Consider the following 22245-nt stretch of genomic DNA (forward strand, 5'->3'; position numbering starts at 1 on the left):
AAAAGAACGTAATACCATATCCCAGTGTACTTCAAAATATGTTGGAATTAGTTATGAGCTCTCATACAGTTCTAGTTTGGTTTACTTTAGTCTAAGTGCATTCCAGTCTGTTTATTTTTGTTTAATTTAGTCCATTATTGTATCTGGTATTTTGCATCTGCTATTGATGATTTTGTTATTTGCACTATTCTCTTTGCTGCTGTAACCCTGTCAAATTCCCCACTGTGGGACTATTAAAAGATGATCTTATCTTTATATTAAGTAGAGAGATATCAGTCATCCAACCGAGGCCAAATATCTGTTACGGGTTTTTTTTACGGCAGACATCGTTCATGACAGAGATGATGAAGAGTTGAGTCATGATGGAAAAACTGATCTTCATTCTACGGTGACTGTGTTATGTTTAATTGTCAAATCTGATACACGATACGCTCATCTACAGTGGAGGTGAACTCTGTACAGGTAGAAAAGAAAGCAGATCTCAGGACCATCACATTCTCATTGGGGTTGGATTCATTATGCATCTGTTTCAGTGTTGTTGATGTCATCACTGTCTTTTGGCAAACACGAGCAGTTCCTTGGGAGCAGTTAGTGCTCATGTTTAATCCCAGAATCATACTTGTTTTAACATGTATTGTTTTTTTTTTGTTTTTGTCCCGGAGCTCTGCCAATTTCCTGTTTTTGTCCAGCAAACATCACGCATTGTGACACATCAGCTATCTATTTTCACTCGCCACGTACACCTGTTATCCATTCCCTGCTTAAAGGTTCCCGCGTATCACAATATGTATCCAGTTGTTTCCCATTATCTTCCTGATAGGTCCAAATAAAATAGAAGAAAGAAAAATATCAACCTTGACCTTTTTCATGTTCCGCCGGCACCTTTTGATGAATGTGCAACCTTTTGAAATAACCAAGGCTAGTTTAGAGATACACCAGACTGGTCAGATACTCACATACTCATTGCTTATTTATTGTATACTGTACTCAGTACATTATTCATGGCATTCAGTTATTGTAGACATTTGCCAGATATATGTGGTACTGTGTGTTGTGTTGGAGCTGTGCTGTGACTTCTAACAACCGACTGTTTAACCGTGTGGTGTTGCGCTGCATGGACTATGAATGTTCACGTTATCCATACGTTCAACTGCAGATGTGTTTTAAGGTTTTGAAAAAGACAAATCTGGTACTGAGCTCTTACACACAATGGTGATAAATTTAAATAAAAACAATGATTGTGCCATGTAGCTGCACAAATATTCAGCATTTTCACCCAATTTTAGATTTATTTAGATAATAATAATACATTCCACCTTAAAAAAAAAGGTAACCCAATCATATTGGTCCATTTCAGTCATTTGAATTTCCCAATTAAAATTGTTTATTTAAATATATCATTTGTACCAAAATAGTTTCTAAAAATACAACTAAAAGTCATACAAATTATCTATTTTCTTTCAGAGACATTCATATTTGACATATTTTCTCAGCATAGAATCCCACGCTGCTCATATTCCACAGTGGGATTCTCTGTCTGGTGGATCTGTGACAGCCACATTAACCCAAATGCACTGCATTCAGAAAAAAAATCCTTATGAGAATCCCCACCTCACCCCACCCCTTTCGACATTTCAATAATAAATGATCCATCCATGCTGAACCTCTCCCGCGGGTCAAGGGCTGATGTATGGGAGCCCAGAGGGGACACATGCGACGCATTAGCTGGTCTCGACGCTGCACAAATGGGAAGTGAGCGATGGCGAGGAATGTTGACATTTTTGACATCTTAGACAGAGAGAAAACAAGGCATTGGCATTTCAGCTGTTGTCACCTGCAGACAGAGTCAATTAATACGAAAACAAAAAGAGTGTCTACAGGACCAGAACAACGAGGGGGACTCGAAGCATGAGATAATTTCTGGCTTAACTTTGGGCAGGCAGTGAAATGTTTTTGTAATCACTCATCGGCCCTCTTTTGTATTGAATTCCTGTAACACAGTGCCTGCTTTGCATAGTGCAGGCCAATTAATCCAACTTGGCTGCTTCCCTTTGGAGTGCTAATGCAATTAATGGGATTGTGGCTTAAGCTAGTTGGATATGGGTGACCAGAACTCTTGCTGGGGGATAAAAGCAGTGGCAGAAAGACATGTTTACACTTCAGAACTGAAAAGAACTTAAGAGTTGTTAAAACCACTTTGAAAACCATTTTTGAGCAGGAAGGAAAAAGATGGCAAGGCCATTTTGCTTAAGAGAGTAAATTTCCTTTTTTTGTCAAAAATGCCATAAGATATTGTTTGCAATAGACCTATTTAATAGACCTATATTTTTGCCGTGTTATGGGGTAATGACACATGCTATTATAAAACTTTGCACTTAATGACGTCATTTTAAAATATAGAACTTCATCACTAGCACTTGCATACTTAGTTAGAGATACATTGTTTTATTTTATGGCCAACGTTTTGATGCATGAATTGGTGCCTTTGCCAGGGATCATGGCCAGATCTGCACCAAATTGTGGGGGAATTGTATTCACTCTCTTCTACAAAACCATAATTCAACTTTTGCAGCAAGCAGATAAACTGGAACTGGGCCATATCCTGATAATGTGTGGCCAGCAACGACTACACAAACCCGGTCCTCGGTTAAAACTCCAACCCACAGAGGCCATCGCCCTCAGAACTGCAAAAAGCAGCTCAAAGTGTTTCACAAATCCAGAGACAAAAGGCAAGCAAGAGTGAGCAATTTAGTGCTAGTTGCTTTGTGAAGGGCCTCACAGCCCACACAGCACCATTCAGGGGACTAAAACACAGGCCAGGATTACGCTTATCATGCATCAACTGTTTGGTCACACAGACAAAGGCTTATTGCTGTGGGACAACTTTAATGGGTTGTGGCTGAGTGCAAAGAGGGCCTCTTATGACAGAGAAAGAGGGTGAGTGGAGGGCTGGAAAGGGAGGGGGGGCCTCGGCAGCACAATCACTACTTTCGGCGATGATGAAGGAAAATGAAGGGCTGGGCAGTTAGGGTTTGTTGAGTGGTATTATCTCTTTGGACCATAATGGAAAGGAATCAGCACACGAACTGCAGAGTGAGAGACTGAACAATGGCAATCCCTCATCATCCAGAGGTCCACGCGAGTTTCAGAGGCTAATAATAGCCGGATGGATGGAGCAGTCATGAGAACATTTTGTCATGGAATTCCAATCAGTCAACAACACAGTGTCAAACAAACAGAAAAAAGCAGAAGGAGTTGTTACAGTTGATTTGGCACAGACCCATGAAATAAAGAGTAAAACTCTCATGACCTTGGAAAACAGGTGTGATCACACCGCCTTGTTGTCACATGCATGAGCGAATCTGACGGGTATCATATATCACATTAACACACCATGCAAATCACCCTCTCATTTGTGCTTTTCTTCTTCTTCTTGGTCCAATATTTTACAGCTTGGCGTTTTGGATTTCTTCCTACTTGGGTTCCATTGTTTTACTGACCACCAAATACTCAGATCTAGGAATGTGGCAACATTTATTTAAAAACATAATAATAAAGTCAAATGGGACAAGATATGAGAGGTAAGACAATCAGACATTTAGCACAATGACACAATGGGAGAGAGAGCTAGCCTGTCTCCATCCAACAATGATTAAACTGGCCTCCCAGCACCTCTGACGCCCATTAATTAACATGTTATATCTAGTTTGTTTAGACCATACAAAAACCTAAGCCTAACCCAGAACTACCAACTTTTCTATTTAGTTTGATTTGTTGTGAGATACATTATTGATGAAGCCGATGATGTAAAGTATCTATAGATGAAAAGCCAGTTCGTAATTTTGGCCAATGTTGACTAAGTTAAATAAAAATGTGTTCTTAGAAGTGATTTAAAAGAAGTTACTGATTCAGCAAGCCTTATCACCTTGGGCAGGACATCCCAAAGCAGATAGGGCCCTAATGAAAAAGGCATGAACACTCCGACTATGAAACAGGTTAGAGCCCCCCCAAAAGGCATGGCTTGGGGTCAGGGTGGGAGTGATGGGATGTCGTCTGTTAGAACCAGTGAGAAGCCTGGCCGCTGGCTTCTGGACCAGCTGGAGGTCTTGGAGTGATTTATGTAATACCAGACAGAAGTTGAGTTGCAGTAGTCTAGCCAGGAGAATATGAGGGCGTGAATTACTTCGGCTGAGATTATATGTTTTTGATTTTGTCGATGGTTCTGATATGGAGGAAAACCTGGGCAATAAAAGTCTGAATCAAAATGTGCTCCTAAGTTTCTGGCAGTGGGCTTGACATTAACAGATAGTGGACCAAGGCTGATGGGACTGGTGATGGTGTTGGGCAGATTGAACAGTATTATGTGGGATTTGTTTTTGGGCCATTCAGCAATTTACTTTGAGGCAGTCTGAGACAGCAGCCCGGCTTCCTGGGTTGTTGTGTCTCAAGATAAGGCTGATTTTTTCAACTAGTGTCTATGGCGTTATTGCCAGCTGTAGGCCGAATAAAGCTCTGTCTGTCATGACAATTACGAATTCTATGCCAGCGCAATCTGGTAAATGTGCCACCAACACAATGTGCTGAAATTAAGTAATTTAATATATTTTTGGTGTATTGTTGACAACATGTTGAAAAAGAAACACCAGAAAGTAAATGGTAATCCATCCGTACTTCTCTTCAGTTTTGCAGTTTAGACAAATCAGCAGCAGCTGACCTTGTTGCAGGTTTAATCCTGCATCATATGGATCATTTTGTTAATCCTCCTTTTATACTATTTCCACACGCGCACACACACACACACACACAAAGTTTTGCCAGCTGTTTATTCTAAATCCACGTGTGTCCGTAGGTAACACTGCCACAATACAATATCCTGTCTAGAGGGACCTATGCACCTAGGCTTTACTTGGATGAGACCAGTACTTCGTGGAGTCTCTGCTGGTTGTGAATATGCGTATTTGCCAGACTGTCAAACTTTTTCTGAACTAGATAAATGGAACTATATTGCCTTCCCACGTCTCTGAACATGGCCATGGCTGAGCCAGCGGCTTGCAGCTAACGGTGCTAACAGAGTGAGTGGTGCTAACAGAGTGAGTGGCGCTAACAGCGATAACAATGCTGCCAGAGATTTCTCTGAGGGGGAAGGGAAGATGCTACGCTTTCCATGATGCTGCTTTTTTGGGATCCGAGGTTATTAGCTGTATCCATAGTATAAGTGGCAGCCAAGACTTTTAAGTAATCCGGCCAAATGGTTGGCTTATTTGCAACCTGTGTGAATATCCTGGAAGACACCCATTATGTCATCTGTCATTTTTTTTTGCCTGAACTGCTTTATTTAAACTCCCTTCCAGCCATCGTGCGTCCACCATCTCTTCTGGGCTCTTACTTTAAGAGCGAGAGAGGAAACCGTGCTTCGTTTCACCTATTCCCTTCTCTCCCATTCCACATGGCACCACTTCATTGGCTCTTCTCTGCCTACGGTACTTTAGCACATTTCACATAATACTTTTATCCCTGTTCCAACATTACACAGAGCTCACCTACGTAGTCCCAGAACTGCTGATACACTCTCCCAAATCCTCCAGATATCGTCTCTTTTCCCTGTAAATCCATTCGAGAACGTGCACTCTGTGTAAATCCTGATCCCCCCCCCCCACCCCCCATTATTCTTATTTCTATAATCCTCAGTTTTCTATCTGTTTTCTCTTTATGTGTCTCTTCCTTTCTCTCGTTTTCCAATGCTCTCCCTCGCTTCCTCATTATGTCCTTCTCTTGCTAAATTGCCTGCCCTCAGACCTACATCCACTCAAGGACAATATTTAACAAAGTATGCGTGATTTGGCATCTCTCACTGCAATATGTTTCCTTCCCACTGCTCCTCCTCCATTTTCCCTCTCTCTCCTTAATGCTGCTTAATTAAAAGGCAAAAAAACATTACATTATGACTCTGGGATTTCAAGCTCATCTCCTCGCAGAGCTACTGCAAAATGATCAATTATATGACGCAAAAGTGCTGAGAAAAATTAAACACACTATTAGCCGTTTCTGCCACGCGGAGTGCATTATGTGTCCGTTCTGATTTATTGTGTGTTGTGTAGGGCTGTTTATGTGTCTGTCCGTGATTCAGTCTGGTTTCCCCATGTGCACACAGTGGACCGTTACACATGCAGAGTGTCCTAAATGCCAGTCCGTTTTTTTCTTAGGTGGTTTTTGGTGTTGCTGAGTGTACTCCTGTCATAGCGAAGCATAGTTATCGTCAAGGTGGGCTGTCACAGTTAATCTAATTCACTGACAAGATGACAGACTTAATAACAACCTGGACGATGTTGTGTTATCACAAGATATCTGTTAGGACTATTAGTTGCATGTTTTTTTTCTGTTTCTACGGGGACTGAAATGGAGCAAAGCCTTCTCTGCCGTCTCGAAAAAAACAGGCCATTACTCTGTCTATTGATATTCCATAAGAGTTCACATTCTAAGGCTTCTCCTCATGCACCCCCTAGTTCTTTGCATGGATGCAATCTTTAACAAAACAACAGCGATAAAAAAAAAAAACACAATGTAGGAAAATACAACACCCAACACAACACAACAGTCCCTCAAAGAAGCAGTCAAAGGGAAGAAGGTCGATCCCCCACATTTGCGTTCGTTCTCTACGTGGCAGATTTTCCCGTGGAGTCGGTGGCGGCTGAATACTTAAAAAGAGAGCGAGGGTGTGATGTGCAGAAAGGCAGCGCAGGGCTCAATCCCCTCCCCAGAGATGCCGGGTGCCTCTGTGAACGAGGGAAAGAGACGGAGACTTGGACTTTATTCATTGATACCACCCACCGAGGTAAAGGGTTTCAAATGGGTGGAATTACAGGATCAATAGTGTGATTAGCAGAAGCCTTGTAGCTATTGCGCGTTGTTGGCAATTCATTGCATCAAGCTAAACTCAGGGGGACAGGAGGGGGGGTGTTGCTCCTTCCAAGGCCTAAGGAGGAGGGGAAGTGCATTAGATTAGGGTAAGCAGGGACATAGTGAGCCTCCATAGATAATAGATGGATGTTTGACAAAGTTCTGGCAAGAATAAATGTCACATATTTTCATCTTAGAATGATTGGAAACACTTCTACAGGTAGTAAATCAGAATAAATGATGATACACTGTTCTCAATTGTAGGTAAACAGCACGGATGGAGCCTGAGATGTGTAAAGCTGTTACAGTCAAATTATAAAATATCTGTACTAGAAAGAAATGAAGAAAGAAATAGAAAATGTAGAGGTATTACAATATGTATTTGTCCTCTGAAATAAATCACACCAGGATGCAGCTCTTATTCACTATTAGGTACATCAAGAGCTTGTTGATTCAAGCATCACTTAATTGCACTGGCATACAACCAAGACTGATAACATTGGTTTGAGGTCTGTATGTAATATAGAACATATTATGTATAGTGTCATTATTATACAAAAAAATAAAACAGAAAAGATGATTTTGGGATTACTACTACATCTTTGCCAGGGATGTTATATTAGCTGTTGATGAATGTAGGTTGTCGGTGTTGCACCTGCCCTGGTTGATGGTGCCAGAAAAATCCCTTCAAAATGGAGCCAGCACACTGAAGGAATGCATTTCATTTTGAGTATTTTATGAATTGGACAAAACAGAAATACGATGGCCAATTCACTTTGCTGTAACACCATATCTTGCATCTTAACGTGGTGCCAATGATGCGCGCTCATTAGTGCCTTTTTTTCCTGGCTGAGCTCATGTGTGTGTGTAAATGGCAAGAACATCTTGATTTCACTATTGGTAGGTTAAAGTTCAACTCAAATTAGATTACATGTTAGTTTTCTCCCTGCTGCCGCTGCGTACTTATCTGTGATATTTACCATTATGCCCTCTATCTCTGCATGAAGCAGATTCGGGACGTTGTTTGTTCTTCCTTGTGTGCAGAGCTATACAAATAAATCGGTTCATTTTCAACTATATTTACATAAAGCAGCAACATCACTGTTTATCATGAGCAGGTGATCACGCTAACAGCCAGACAGCAGCTGGCGACGCAACTAGACTTTAAACAGCATCCCACATTATCTCTCGGCCTAATGCCTCCTTTGAAGTGAACAAACAAGGACAAATGTCTTTTCCTGAATGTTGTCTTGCTGAATAAGCAACTACCCCCCCCCCCCCCCCACCAACATCACCACAACTAAAGTCAGTTTGCTGAATAAGTAGCGAATTGGTGACTCAGCTATAACACATATAGGCAATTTCATATATTGTTTGGATAGGTGTCATTGTAAAGCTGACAGATCAGAAAACGCTTCAGAGGACATATTTTTGTTTTATTTGAAGAACCTTTAGGTGTTGCCGTTCAAAAGAGCTTTGGATTGTGGATACTTCAAATGCATGGCTCCTTTTTGTGCACAAACTACCCAGTAGCCTTTAAATCCTCCGCAGACAAAATACTGTCTGCCAGCGGCTCGTAAGCAACAGTTAGCAGTTAAATGTTTGTTTACCTCCTCTCTCCGTTTCCCTACCTGGGCTCTGCCGCCCGGCTCCTCTGTCAATAAATAATCACTTACAAAAAAAACATAAAATTCTTATTTATTTTTTGACTGCAAGAAAGGAAGACCAAATTACATTTCTAAAAGTGCAAAAAGCTACTGTTCACAGCAGACAAATGTTGGTCCTTTTGTCAAGCTTTTGTAAACATTCAGACTTGAATGTTGAAAAGTGTAATAGCCATTGAGATCCTGGCCCTATTCTTTTAGTTTGGAGTGCTTTAATTGAGTCACTATGGTTGGAAGGATTGTCATTTTTCCACCACGTATATAATCGATGCTATTATGGCCTTTTGCTGAGCTTCTTTTTGTCACATAGCCGTCGCTGGTATGTTCCGAGTGTCAGGACTATTATGTCTATCATTATCAGCAGTTTGAACATTGATCGTATCCCATTTTTAGCATTTTGAAAGATAATGGTTTTCGAGCAAGACCTTTAAAAAAAAGGTAGCACAGCTGTCAACATGTCTTTTCCATTGCAACAATATCTCTGAGTAGCCTGTGTGTCTGTACAATTTTAGTGTCACATTAATGAGTGTTTCATATTGATCCTAATTCTAAAGTATCAACCTTAATGAGCCCTGGGCACATCCAACATCTATGGAACCCCCAAAAATGGAAAAAAGAAAAAAAATTGGGACTTTTTTGGGGGAGCTAAGCACAATATGAATTTAGCCTTGTAACCTTTAGTAATGGACTGCAGAGTCAGTGGTCCAGCTGGATTTTTTTGTTTTTGTTGGCTCCCAAACCATGCCGACTGCCAAACAAAAAACCACTAACAAACGGCTCACTAACACACAAGTTCATGACACAACATAAAAACAAAATAAAATTAAAAGAAATCAGCCAGTAGTGGGTCCAGTAGTTTTTCCCTTTTCAGCAAATTTGTGCCACAATACATTCAGGGAGGTGGAGCGGTGATGCTTACCTCCACCTGGTACACCAGCAGGACCTCTGGTCTCCGGCCCCTCACGGTATGGCGCTACAGTAACACCAGTTCAGTCCGGTCTTTATGCATTTAGAGCCGCTGGCTCTCCGACGTGCCGGCTGAATTTCATTACACCGTGCCATTACACGAGCAAGTTGCTAGGGCTCGCCTCAGGATGAGGAGGCCAATCAATACAGTCAGTATCTGCCCCCTCTAATCTCTGTCGCCTGTGTCAACGTCGCTATCTGTAATAGATCTGAAGGCTTACGGGGGCCCTTCTTAAGACACTTCTTCTTTTTTTGCTGAGGACTGGCTGGCCAGGAGGACCCCATGAGGGCTGCGCCCAGTCATGCTGATCCAGTGTGAGCCCCTTTGGGTACCACCAGCGATATTGGGGAAGCAGCAGCGTGGTTAACAAAAGAAAAAAAATGAAGATGGGGTCGGAGAAATAGGAATATGGGTATGTCACATGGGAGGGGAGGTGAAGGAGGTGACGGAGTAGCTATATGACATCCAGAGATTGATACAGACAAGGGGGAGGAAAGAGAGAGAGCAAAGGACATTGGAGTGGGAAAGATGGGTAAACAGAGAGCGAAGCCGAAGAAGGTAGGAGAGTAACGGATGGAAAAAAAGACAGAGGGAAGGAGAGAGATGAGCAGAGAGGAGGATAAGCACCAGGCCAGGAAAGGCGAGAGCCCATGTAATTTCTCTAATCCTCCTGGCATTTATACTTGCACCAGACAGATAATGAAAATGAAAAATAAAATGGAAAACTTCCCCTTCTTGGAGTGGGCACAGGATTTTTTTTTTTTTTTTTTTTAATCTGTTGCACTGCCCAACTTTTTTTTTTCTTTTTCTCAATGCCTCAGTGGGTGTGTGCTGAGTCAGTGGAATTGTCTGCGTGTTATTACTTCACATCATGGTTGATGTGACTCACTGGGGCCTTGTTCCTTCAACAGAAAAATACCAAGGATGCAGCGCGTCGGAAGATGACGAACAGACAGACAGACAGACAGACAGACAACTACATCTGACAGTAAGTAGCAGCTTTAGAATACTTTGCATAATAAATCTATTGTGATAAAATATGATCTATATATTTTTTTTTTCAGAATCCGATCCGTTGTATTGCCAAGTGTAAACACATACAAGGAAATTGACTCCAGCTTTATGTTGCTCTCAATATACACACAGAAATAGACGAACACAACGAAAGGATAACAAACTGAATAAAAGATAAACATAACGTCACAAATACGGATATACATATAAGTATATATACACAGGACCAATGATGTTGTTAACAGATTTGCACTTGCAGTGCAAATGTGTAGAGTGCAGATTAAACTATATATATATACACAAAGTAAAAACTCGCTCCACTTCGATGAGCTAAAACATGAGAAACACTTGCTTATCCCTTAATGTATCAGTAATACAACATCTTCTGCCGAGTAACATTTTAATTATAATATTTCTGTACCAATGTGAAAAATACATGTTCTTGTTATGGGTATTGTTCATTTTAGTCATGTAAAAATTATGTCAATACTTTTTCCACAACACTCTCTGTTTCTCTTTGTGCCACACACACACACACACAGAAACACACACACACACACACACACACACACAGAGCAATTGTGAGGAGGCTGGAGGGCAAGAGCCATGTCCAATTGTTTATAATGTGCACGGTGTGAGAAAGCAGCTTGGATACACTTGTAAATCAGGACAGACAGCGTCGGGCCAATTAGAGGCACGTCACTGCTCATAACGCACAAAACATGTTAGTGTTGCTTACGCCTGTCGGGATAACAAGACCGCGTGGCAGAAACCAGCGGCCCAGTCATTCCGAGTCATTCGCCGAACATCATTTTTCCACAGTGTTTTTTTTAAGTAGATTGTCTTCACTTTTAATGCTATGAGTAATGCTTGTGGTTGGTTATTTATTTTTTTTTGCCTATTTTACTTTTAACAGACGTGGCCTTCCACAAGAGCAAGCTGCGAACACAATTTGTTGAGATAATTACACAACAAAGCACAGTGAGGTGCTTAATATTGAGAATTCATGTGAGGATTTTCTACGCCATCGTGTGCTGCACCAAACGATACAAAAGGGCTTCTCCCCCCTGAGTGAACAATTAAGATGAAAGAAAATTGCAGCTCTTTCCAGGTACCCAAAGTACTTTACTCTCATCCGTGGCTCCTTGTGGACTCAAACAAACCCGTCCCCTCTTTTCTAAGCACATCACAATTAACCCAAAGTACAAACGGGTCAGAACAAAGTCATTTCAGTCATTTTCAGTCATTTCTACATCTCTGATGATGCCGCTGCCCCTAATTCCTCCTGAAAAAAACACACTGTGATTGGTTCAGTCGAGAGCTAGATGAATGTGTGTATAGAGCCGTAGGCGAGCAAATGTAATTGCCAAAAAAAAAGAAATGTACAAAAGCAAGCCAACCAGCCCAGTGTTATGTCCCCTTACAAGGATGTGTGTGTGTGTGTGTGTGTGTGTGTGTGTGTGTGTGTGTGTGTGTGTGTGTGTGTGTGTGTGTGTGTGTGTGTGTGTGTGTGTGTGTGTGTGTGTTCACAAAAAAAGGAGTGAACACTGAGATTTTGTTAATCAATTGTTGGCTATAACCCTGAATTGTGTTTGCTATGCACAAAAGTACTCGATGCAGCCCATTTCTGTGAGCCGTGTTCATTTTCAAGGTACTCTTAAAGCCACTCAGTATTATCTAAATGAACTAAGACTGCAAAGGCATTTGGAGGATATATTATGTTATACTGTGTATTCAGATGGGCCTGAAAATATATTTAATGTACTGTAAATCAAGAAAATGCATGCAAATCTGAGAATTTTAGCAGGTGGGTGGATCTGACTAACAGGAGTAACAGAGCGGCACCCCGAGCTGCAATCTTACTGCGTCTGGCTCCATCTGGCTTCATGGTGCAAAACTGTTAACGAGGACAGCTTCCATAATTCCAGGTAAACTTTACAGCTAACTAAGTAATCTTAGCTGCTAATTGTGTTGGTAGCAACCTGTCAATCACACAGTTTCCCCGCCCTAAACCGTGCTTTATGGTCTATTTGACTCTAAATGAGACCATAGTTTACTAAATGGCATCATGCTGGATTGAAGAAGACTTGAAACTAGGGATTGAGACCTTGTGTTTACACCTTTTACTGAGATAATAAATCAAGTGAGACGTGGGTTCCTTTTTCTCATTGACTGCCATGCAATCAGACTTCTTTTTGGCACCTGAGATGTCGCCCCCTGGTGGCTGCCTGATGCAAATAGATGCAACACAAGCAAATTAAGATTTTATTTTTCTGCAAATTGAGAAAAAACCACACAATGGAAACTCTTTCCAGGGGAGACTTTTGAAATGATGCATACAGCTGTGATGCTGGTTTGTGGTTTAAGTTATTGGAATCTCAATCAGATATAATAAGAGAAGCTAACAGCAGATATCTCCAATAACATCTCAATCATGTCGTCATATTGTTGAAATAAGGCAACAAAAAAAGAAAAGAAATCACTGAGTCGTTTTAGGATCTAAGGAAAATAACATTTTCATGACTTTTTAAGAATTGTTTTCTTGAGCCCTGATTCACTTTTTTTTTTTAAATCGAAGAAAATACATAATTGTTTTCTAACAAAAGCAGTGTGAGCAAGTGAGAAGGGAGAGTATCTTGAATGATTTATTCTTCTTTTTTCTTCTGTTTGTTGAATTGGACGCTGAATGTCACCTAAGCATCACCAGATGGCGTTGCAGCGCTGATCAGGTGAGTGCCTGTGTCTGTCTCTGAAATGTCTGGCAGAAGGCTTTTCAATTGCCTCTCTCCTGGATCCAGTTCTGCTGTTGCGGCACAACGTGAGTACTTGTGCCTTTTTACAGCTGTCCAAATCCAAATGCTCGCCCAGTGATCAAAGCGCCCAGGTGGCAGAAAGAAAAGAGACCATTGCAAGAACTCAAGGTCCATTGTTGAAGTTCCAGAGTAGAACCATGGACTTTATACAATTTATTGCACTAAATACTTTAAGGTGTGGAAGTGAAAGGCACCATTTGAGGCTCTTTCTTTCTCTGTAAATGTATTCAAATAGAAACAACCACCTCCACTTAATCTCTTCCCTATTATATGCTTGCTGACTTAATTTTATTGCACCTTGTGTCACCTCCAACTTCTAAAGCTGATCTGAGGTGCTGGCGTGTTACTCATACTGTCATAAATGTGTCTTAAATATGGCAACTTGCTCAGGGCAGATTCATCACACATCCAGCCTCTTTTCACAACACGCTTTACAGATTAAATAAAAGAGAAAGAGGGAGATGAAAAACAAATAGACGGAGAAGACAATTAATAAAAACAAAGAAAAACTGCTAAGGCAACGACGTTCAATTTAAGGTCAGCGGAAACAAACGCCTTTTTTAAGATTCTCAGCCTCAGCAGAAGGCAGCTCCAAAGGCGAGGGCATGTATTCCTCAAACAGTGCCTGGCGTGATGCCTAATGAACATGGCTCCCTGCGCAGTAAACAAATAAGGCTTTTTTTTTAAGAAACACGCACGTTCATGATTTTCAGCATGCCATGTTTTCTAAATCATCATCACGTCGATATATTAAATGTTTGTTGCTTCAAACTGTTCACATTAAAGGTTTCCGGTACTCGTAAGCCACTAAAAAGCTATTTAGCTGCAGGCCTTCATTGTTTTTCCCACCTCAGTAGCTTCAGTCGCCTCACCGGGAGGAAATGACGCTTTGCCACTTTGGATTACTGACAAACTCAGCATTAACTTTTGAACTGCAATTTTTACCGGTACATATCTTGTTTAATTAGGGGAAAAGTAACCTACAATTTGCATTTCATTTGTCACAATAAGCCAAAAGAATGAGGACGAAACAACAATTACACTTCCGTGAAGCCAGTGAAGCAAAAAGAAAGTGTGAACAAGACACTAGTGTGTCCTCCCTGCTGGGAAAGGAGTAGTCAGGCAAGGTAAAGCTGTCTGAACACTGACAGTATCGGATCTGGATCTATTTTCTCTCTAAGTCCATTTAAACAGGAGATGCAACTTCACTCTCCATAGTTGGGGGGATCAGCTCAGGAGGTAGAGCGGGTTGGCTGGCAACCGCAAGATTGCCGGTTTGATCCCCTGCTCCTCCTAGCTGAGTGCCTGGTGTCCCTGAGCAAGACACCTCACCCTAATTGCTCCTGACGAGCTGGCTGTCGCCCTGCGTGGTTGACTCCGCCGTTGGTGTGTGTATGAATGGGTTTCAGTCATAACTGTAAAACGCTTTGGATAAAAGCGCTATATAAATGAGGACCATTTACCATTTATAGCTGTCTTGACTGGCTATTGAGATGGTAAACATGTTGTTTTTCTGCTGTAAAGTTGGGCATTTTAACATGGAGGTCTATGAGGACTGACTGGTAGAGTATTTAAGAGGTAAATGTAGTTGCCCAATGTTTCAAAGCCTCGAGCATCTTGATGTTGGCAATCTTGTTTTTGGTTGAAACATTCTTTTTTCATGCAAGTGACGCGAGAGGGTCAACTGAAAATGCTGAATAGTTCTTTCAGGAGACCAAATTGTTAACTTTCATTAATTTAAAACACACTATGAAAGTGTGAAAGTTGGAAGACAAAGGCATGGACGACTCCCAAAAGGGACAAAGTCGCGGTATCAACCTGACAATCACAAAGTTGCCACGCCCTAAATCAAAACCCTCTTTATTATCTGTTTTGTTGTAAATGGGACCGTTTTTTACTCAGTCAACATCATCTGGAGGTGGCCATTTGAGGAACTACTCAGCAATAATACAGGAGTTCTCTACTGGAGTGGATCAATGATTTTGAGTGGCTTACAAAAAGCTTGCGGAGTCCAGGACAGAGTGTGTGCTACTTACTCTGAGCTATAACACAAAGACCCATTCAACTCCGCTAGCAGATTCAGCCTGCTGTGCCAGAGGGGGGGGGAGCCGTCCCTCGATGGAGCAGGAACATAGTTTGTTTTAGGCCAGGCATGGCCTGTTGGGGCTCCGCTCGATGGTGAGATGCTCCCTAATACATATTGATAATCATACACTGATGGTAATGATAATAAACCACCTTTGTCACAGCGCTCAAAGCATAGGAGAGTAGGATGGATTAGCCTGGTTGTTGTTTTCCCCTTTCCTTAGCCATATTTCACTGCGGTTCTGCAAAACACCGAGCCTGGCTGATTGCATTTTTTTTTGCTAAGCACATATGGTGTTGTATTAAAATTTGGAGGTAAATCCAGAGTTATGAAGCGGCGGGAGCAGCACTTGGAGGCCCAGCGCAGCAAAACAACTTAATGTCAGTCACTAATCTAGTTGCAGGTGTTCGGAAGAGCAGAGCGCAATTAAAGCGAATTGGCTTTCACACGGTTATTCAAATTAGTTTAGGATCAAACGTTTACAAACTAAATATGCTTACCTGGGCAGAATCTCCCCCTCTTCCCTTCAGCTCCCCTCTCCCTGCTCCCGTACCAAGAGGCTGTCAGGAGATGGGGAGGAGCTGAAATAAAAATGAATTTACATTTAAATCAGCCTGGAAGCTGAACAAAAAATGTGATCAGGGTCCGGGCTTTTCCCACCGCCTTAATCAAAGTGTTGATGTGATGACACACAACCCATGAGAAGTTGCTTGGCTAGTATCTCAAGAGGGAAAGAGAGAGGGCCAAAGTAATAGGTTATTAATGTCCTGCCCACACTGCAATTAAGCACCATGCAGTTAAAACCACAGGTTGTGTGTCTGACATATTACCACACGCCAAGTCTGCTTCCTAGATTCTAGCCCAGGTCACGTCCTGGGTATAGTGCAGAATATTGAAAATTTTGAAAGTGATCTGGCCTGAAGGGCTCTCTGTTTTACATTAGAGGTGTCGTCTCTTCCCAGTGGATGGGCTGGTTTCTGGATGCTAGTCAGCAATCAAGGGCTGTGGTCCTTGATTGCTGACCAGCTGCACCTGGGGGGAAGAGCCCAAAGCCAAGCTGCGTCAGTGCTGCGGGTCTCTCACACCGGACGACTCCTGGCAACCTCCGGTTGTGGTTTTATTTGAGCACAGTTTTTGATTAAACCCGCTAATTTAACTCTGCTTACCGTGTGGATCTCCCATCGTTTTGTTATGGCTTGTCGAGCCCGTTGTAACACTCTAAAAACACTTTCCCATAAAGTTGGAATATTTTCTTTTTCAGACACAATCCTCTGTTTATTCAAATGCATGCAGTAATCAATTTTGACCAGGTGCAATGATTACATTATGTATCACAATTAGCCAGGTGAAATTAATTCACACATAACCTTTGTAAGGCACCGTAAAAGACAAGATATATGCAAGTTATTCCAATTTTATGGGCGACACTGTATAAAGATGCAGGCTGAAAAGAACCACTGATTTGAAATATAGTGAATCACTCATTGCTTCTGTACAATCTGGCATAGATAAAAGAGTTACTGTGTTGTCCGAGTGGTTATGATCTGCGGCCCATCAGTAAATTATCATTGTTATTATTATTATTGTAAATTAACTGTCACTTTTTTTAATGGAATGATCTAAAATCGGAAGCAAAGTCTTCATTACCGGTGGGGTTATTTATTCCGAGGGAGAAAATCATCAGTCTTCTCCGTGTGGTTGACACAGCAAAACTGCTAAGCAAGGCCTTCTGCATCTCAAACCTCAGCAGCTACTTTGCAAATATTAATAGCACGATTTATTTCCCTCAAACTGAAGAAAAATGAAACGCAATGAAGTGGACTGAATTAATCACATCACTTAAGAATAGTTGAATCCAGATTTCGGGTGATTAAATGTCAGAAAGAATAGCACATTTGTACTGTAAAGGACGTTCTTACATCCGGGATGAAGATGACAATAGGGCTTGTAGTGCCTCCTCACATTTTTAAATTCTGTTCACATGTTCTCTCCCTTTCACCATATATCTTTAGTTTTACTTTTACATTGTTTTTTCTCTCTCTCCCTGTCTGTTTGAATCTCACTGGTCCAGTGGAACAGAGGATCAGCCAAACTACTCAAGTCACTTCATATAAAAGTGGGTGTATTCTCCCTCCATATCATCTCTGTGTGTTGTCTCCGCTATATCAGCAAAGTCTCTGGTGGACTGAAAGCAGGTCATTCAATCAGACCAGTACATCGCCCTTCCCCATCCAATCTTACTATTTCTCTGTCTGATGTTATCTTTAACTCTCTCTCTCTCTCTCTCTCTCTCTCTGGGTCTCTTTGTGGCGTTCTCTGTCTCTCCAGTCCAGTTGATAAGGATCAGTCAAATTCAATGGGAAGTGAACAGCATGTTCACCGAGCCCAGAGCGTCCGCAGGAACCGTGGCCATGCGATGGAAGGCCAGTTGAGGCTAAGTGAGCCTGCCACAGACGGCTGGAGGGAGAAAAGGCCTGATGAGCCGCTCAGTCAGGAACCAGCACCCGAGGGTGCTGACAAATGTGAAGGAAATTAGGGCCAGCGGGGGGGTTGAGGTAAAAAGAGATGTAAGGTGCATTAATAAGTTGTTCCTAAATAACTCCAAATGGAGGACCATGTACTGTGGCATACTGTGGTAGTTACGACAGTGCACATTATTATGACATGCCCTAGTAGATGCTAGTTATACTACATTCCTTATGTTAATGTAACACTTAGCAATGAGTTAGCTTAGTTTGTTTCATCATAGTCACAAATAATGGTAGATAGATAGATGACTCCTATAAAAACCATCACTCACTTCCTCCCATTGCTTCTGCCACCTCATCTTCAATCTGTGCTTGATTACACTCTCTATTTCTGTATTACTAAAGTCAAATGTTACATCAATGCAGCTGTGTTTTTTTCTTTCTTCTTTTATCCCTCCGGACATGTATTTGTTTTCCCTTTTTGACTGCACCGTATAATTGCAGTGGCTTCTTTTTGCAAATGTATCTGCTAATTCCTATTCCAACATGCTCTGGTATCCATAGAAATAGCACACTTAGTCCTTCCATTTTCATTCTGTATGTCTCTTGTAGTTCTTTATTAAAATTGTCTGTTTTGCTTGTTGAATGGCTGTTCTGACTAATGATGAACTTAAATTTGAACAAACTGCTGCCATCAATGGTCTCAATGCAATTATTTTTGTGCCCCGTTCTCTTCCAACCAGACATCTCCAAACATTTAACCCTTCCTCACTTTGAGTCGATAACTTTCAGGATGCAAAACGACCCACATTGTACATCATGATGATTACTAATGAGGCACTAAATCGTCGTGGAAACGGACAGAGTGCTTTCTAGCTGCGTTTGTGAAATGAGAAACTGACGAGAGCGATGAACCTTTACATATTGAGAGCATTTTTGCAAGAAAACGGTTGTTGAGAAAAGAGTTATTAAAATAGAGTTGTTATGGGATGCAGTTTACCTGTAGATGAGGATCTGAAAAAAATCTAAAATAGGAGTATTAAGCCCAAGTTATGCTTCCGCGTTGACACAACACAGGGGGGATTGCGGACCCCTTACGTCCTTGCGGACCCCCCTTACGTCCAACATAAGGGCCTGACGTGCACCTCCCAAAAATCCTAGACGCGCGTCAAGGCGACGCAACACCAACGCAGCGGCATTGACTGTGATTGATCCGCTAACTACATCCGCTGGAGACCGCTTTTCCGGTTTCCACTCATAAACACCGCCATTTAAACTTTTAATATTTTTATTGTTTTCACCTCGTTTTATTGTTTGTCGCTTTTGCACAAAGAAATAAAACACCAAGTTCTGAAAAATTGTGGATGTTTAAAGCCGGAAAGTAAACAAATAGGCTATAACGAGGCTAACGACGATATATGTCAAGAGTCTCGGTCGGTCAGTCTTTACAAAAAACATAGCGCCCTCTACCGGTGGCCATTGCGTGATCACTACGCGGAAGCATAACCGAGGCTTTAGATGAGGAGAGGTGAGGATGTTCTGTCAGTGCTTCTGGAATTCTAGTCCGGCATTATATTCCACATTTCTATATATTCTGAGAAATCATCAGGAATAGGACAGAGATTAAGCCCTGTGTGTGGAAAAACAGGTTCATTGCTTGTGTAATTAATTCCAAAAAAACTGTAAAAGGAGTTGAGAAATTCTTTCTCATGGCATCGGAGCAAATCAACAAAAAGGCTTGAACCAGATAAGGAATCTGGAGTAATGGGTAAAAGGATCTACTGTAATGTTTATTCTTCTGGGGAATGTAAAGGTCGGACGGCCAGGAGTTTCAAGAATGTATCAAAACAAGAAGAAAACAAATGTTATATGTATTCAAGAACGTTGGTCTGAGCCCACCTTCAGCTTTGTGAAGTGAGGTTATGATAATATCGGCAGAGATAGAGGAGAGGGTGCTGGGGAGGGTGTGTCATATTTTTAAAACAACAAATGCAATGTGGAATATGTGGGGAAATGACAGATCCAGTTGTATGGAAAAAATACCAATATCTAAATATTAAACTTTTACAATCCTTTTAGAAGGCTTCCATTTGATGGGTTGCTTACTGTAAACATATAAAGAAAAGTAATTTATTGTGGAAGTTTGAATACACAGCGATGGGTGAGTGTTAAGGCTTGATTATGCTTCCGCGTAGTGATAACGCAACGGCAACGCAACGGCCACGCAGTTGCTTGGAGACCGTGATGGTTCTGCGTTGGGTTTACGTGTTGAAATGCAATTCAATGCCACACCGGGAAAGGGCGCTATGTTTTTTGTTAAGACTGACCGACCGGCCGAGACTCTAGACGTATATCGTCGTAGCTTCGTTATAGCGTATTTGTTTACTTTCCGTCTTTAAACGTCCACAATTTTTCAGAACTTGGTGTTTTATTTCTTTGTGCAAAAGCGACAAGGTGCAAACAATAAAACGAGGTGCAAACAATAAAAGTAGCCTTTTAAAAGTTTAAATGGCGGTGTTTATGAGTGGAAACCGGACAGCGGTCTCCAGCGGATGTAGTTAGCGGACCAATCACAGCCAAAGCCGCTGCGTTGGTGTTGCGTCGCCTCGACGCGCGTCTAGGATTTTTGGGAGGCACACGTCAGGCCCTTGCGTCGGACGCAAGGGGGTCCGCAAGGACGTAAGGGGTCCGCAAGCCCCCTTGCGTTGTGTCCACGCGGAAGCATAATCCAGCCTTTAGAGATGTAATGGCTAAAAACCAGGGGGGACAGAGCCTTCGCAGTGGCAACCCCCAGACTCTGGAACTCCCTCCCCCTACACATCCGGGCGGCCCAGTCTTTAAATATTTTTAAATCCCAGTTAAAGACCCACCTTTTTTCCCTTGCCTTCGATTAGTGTCTTTTCAAATTGTCTAACTCAGACCTTGTCTTTTAACCCTTTTCTTTTCTTTCTTTTTCTTTTTTGTCTTTTTAAAATGCCTGAAAAATGTCACTTTTTTTTTTTTACGTCTTTTTGCATTTAGCACTTAAGCACAAGCACTTTCTGTGAAGCACTTTGGTTGCGGCTCAGCCGTTTGTATATGTGCTATATAAATTTGATTTGATTTGATTTGATTTGACATCAAAACCAGATAACAAAATGAAGAAGAAAAGAAAATACTTTTTCAGATTTTTAAATATTTGAGACTACGGTTGCATGGTCTGGACAAAACGCACTAAACTAACATGAAAACAATGGGATTTGGCAAGAATGAAGTGCAGCATGTAACTGAAAGAACAGGATTGTGTAGGACATCTCAGCCACCTCAAACTTTTCATATATCCAAAAATAGAAAGTTTAAATTCTGGCAAGTACTTCTTTGTATTACTCATTACGATCATATTTTGACCCGCTCACTCTTACCCCGACACGCTTGAGCACATATTTGTGCTCTTGTTGCTTAACGACACGTTTGCTGCCTTGGAGCGACTTCACAGACAGCCTGTCAAAATCGTGTGAATGGCACCTTCTCGTAAAGGTAAATGTTTCATCTTCCACATTCCCCGCAGTTAAGTGTCTTCACAGATCATCGCCGGGTGTGTCAGACCTCGCTTGTTTCAATGCTTTTGTTTCCGCCTACGCAGACTTGGCCATTTTTTTAATGTTTTTCATTGCAGGACCAGACTAGACGAAAACCCTGACAATAACATATTTTAAGGCCCACAGACATGATAGATGAGACAGGCCACCCCATAGGATATTACCATTTTTCTGCAGTGCCTCCTTTCGTCCGGCTCTCCCTCTCAGCCTGGTGCTTGAATCCTATAAATACTGAAAGAGTGGCACCCTTTGAAAGTTTGCTCAATTTTAACACTTGTCTTGACAGCACATTTTTGTTGTTCTTTTTTTTTTTTTTTGCTCTCCCTGCAGACAGCAGCGTTTGCATTGAAGCTGGTTTTGTGACAGCGACACATTCATCATGTAATAAAGTGATGCAAGCTGTTACAAAATGCCAAAATGAAACTCGGTGACTGTACAGTAGCGAAGAGGCATTGTAGCTATTTCAGGGTTGTTTCTTTGGCTTCAATGCTGATTATGTCCTTGCTGATATGTGTGTGTGTGTGTGTGTGAGTGAGAGAGAGATAAGGGTTGGAAAGCCATTATTTCTTTTAGTGGTGATGGGGTTTCTTTTTGGATAGAAAAAAATGATTGTGTTTATGTGCCTGTGTCTACAGTAGCTTTTCTGCTGATGTATGAATGTCTTGTAGCAGCATCACATGTTAAAATGTTAATCATTTCAGCTGTTATCATAAGAAGGTCCACAAACATACAGTTTAATCTCTGTTATGTTTACAGAA

This window comes from Eutrigla gurnardus (genome assembly GCF_963514095.1).
Source record: "Eutrigla gurnardus genome assembly, chromosome: 2".
NCBI lineage: Eukaryota > Metazoa > Chordata > Actinopteri > Perciformes > Triglidae > Eutrigla > Eutrigla gurnardus.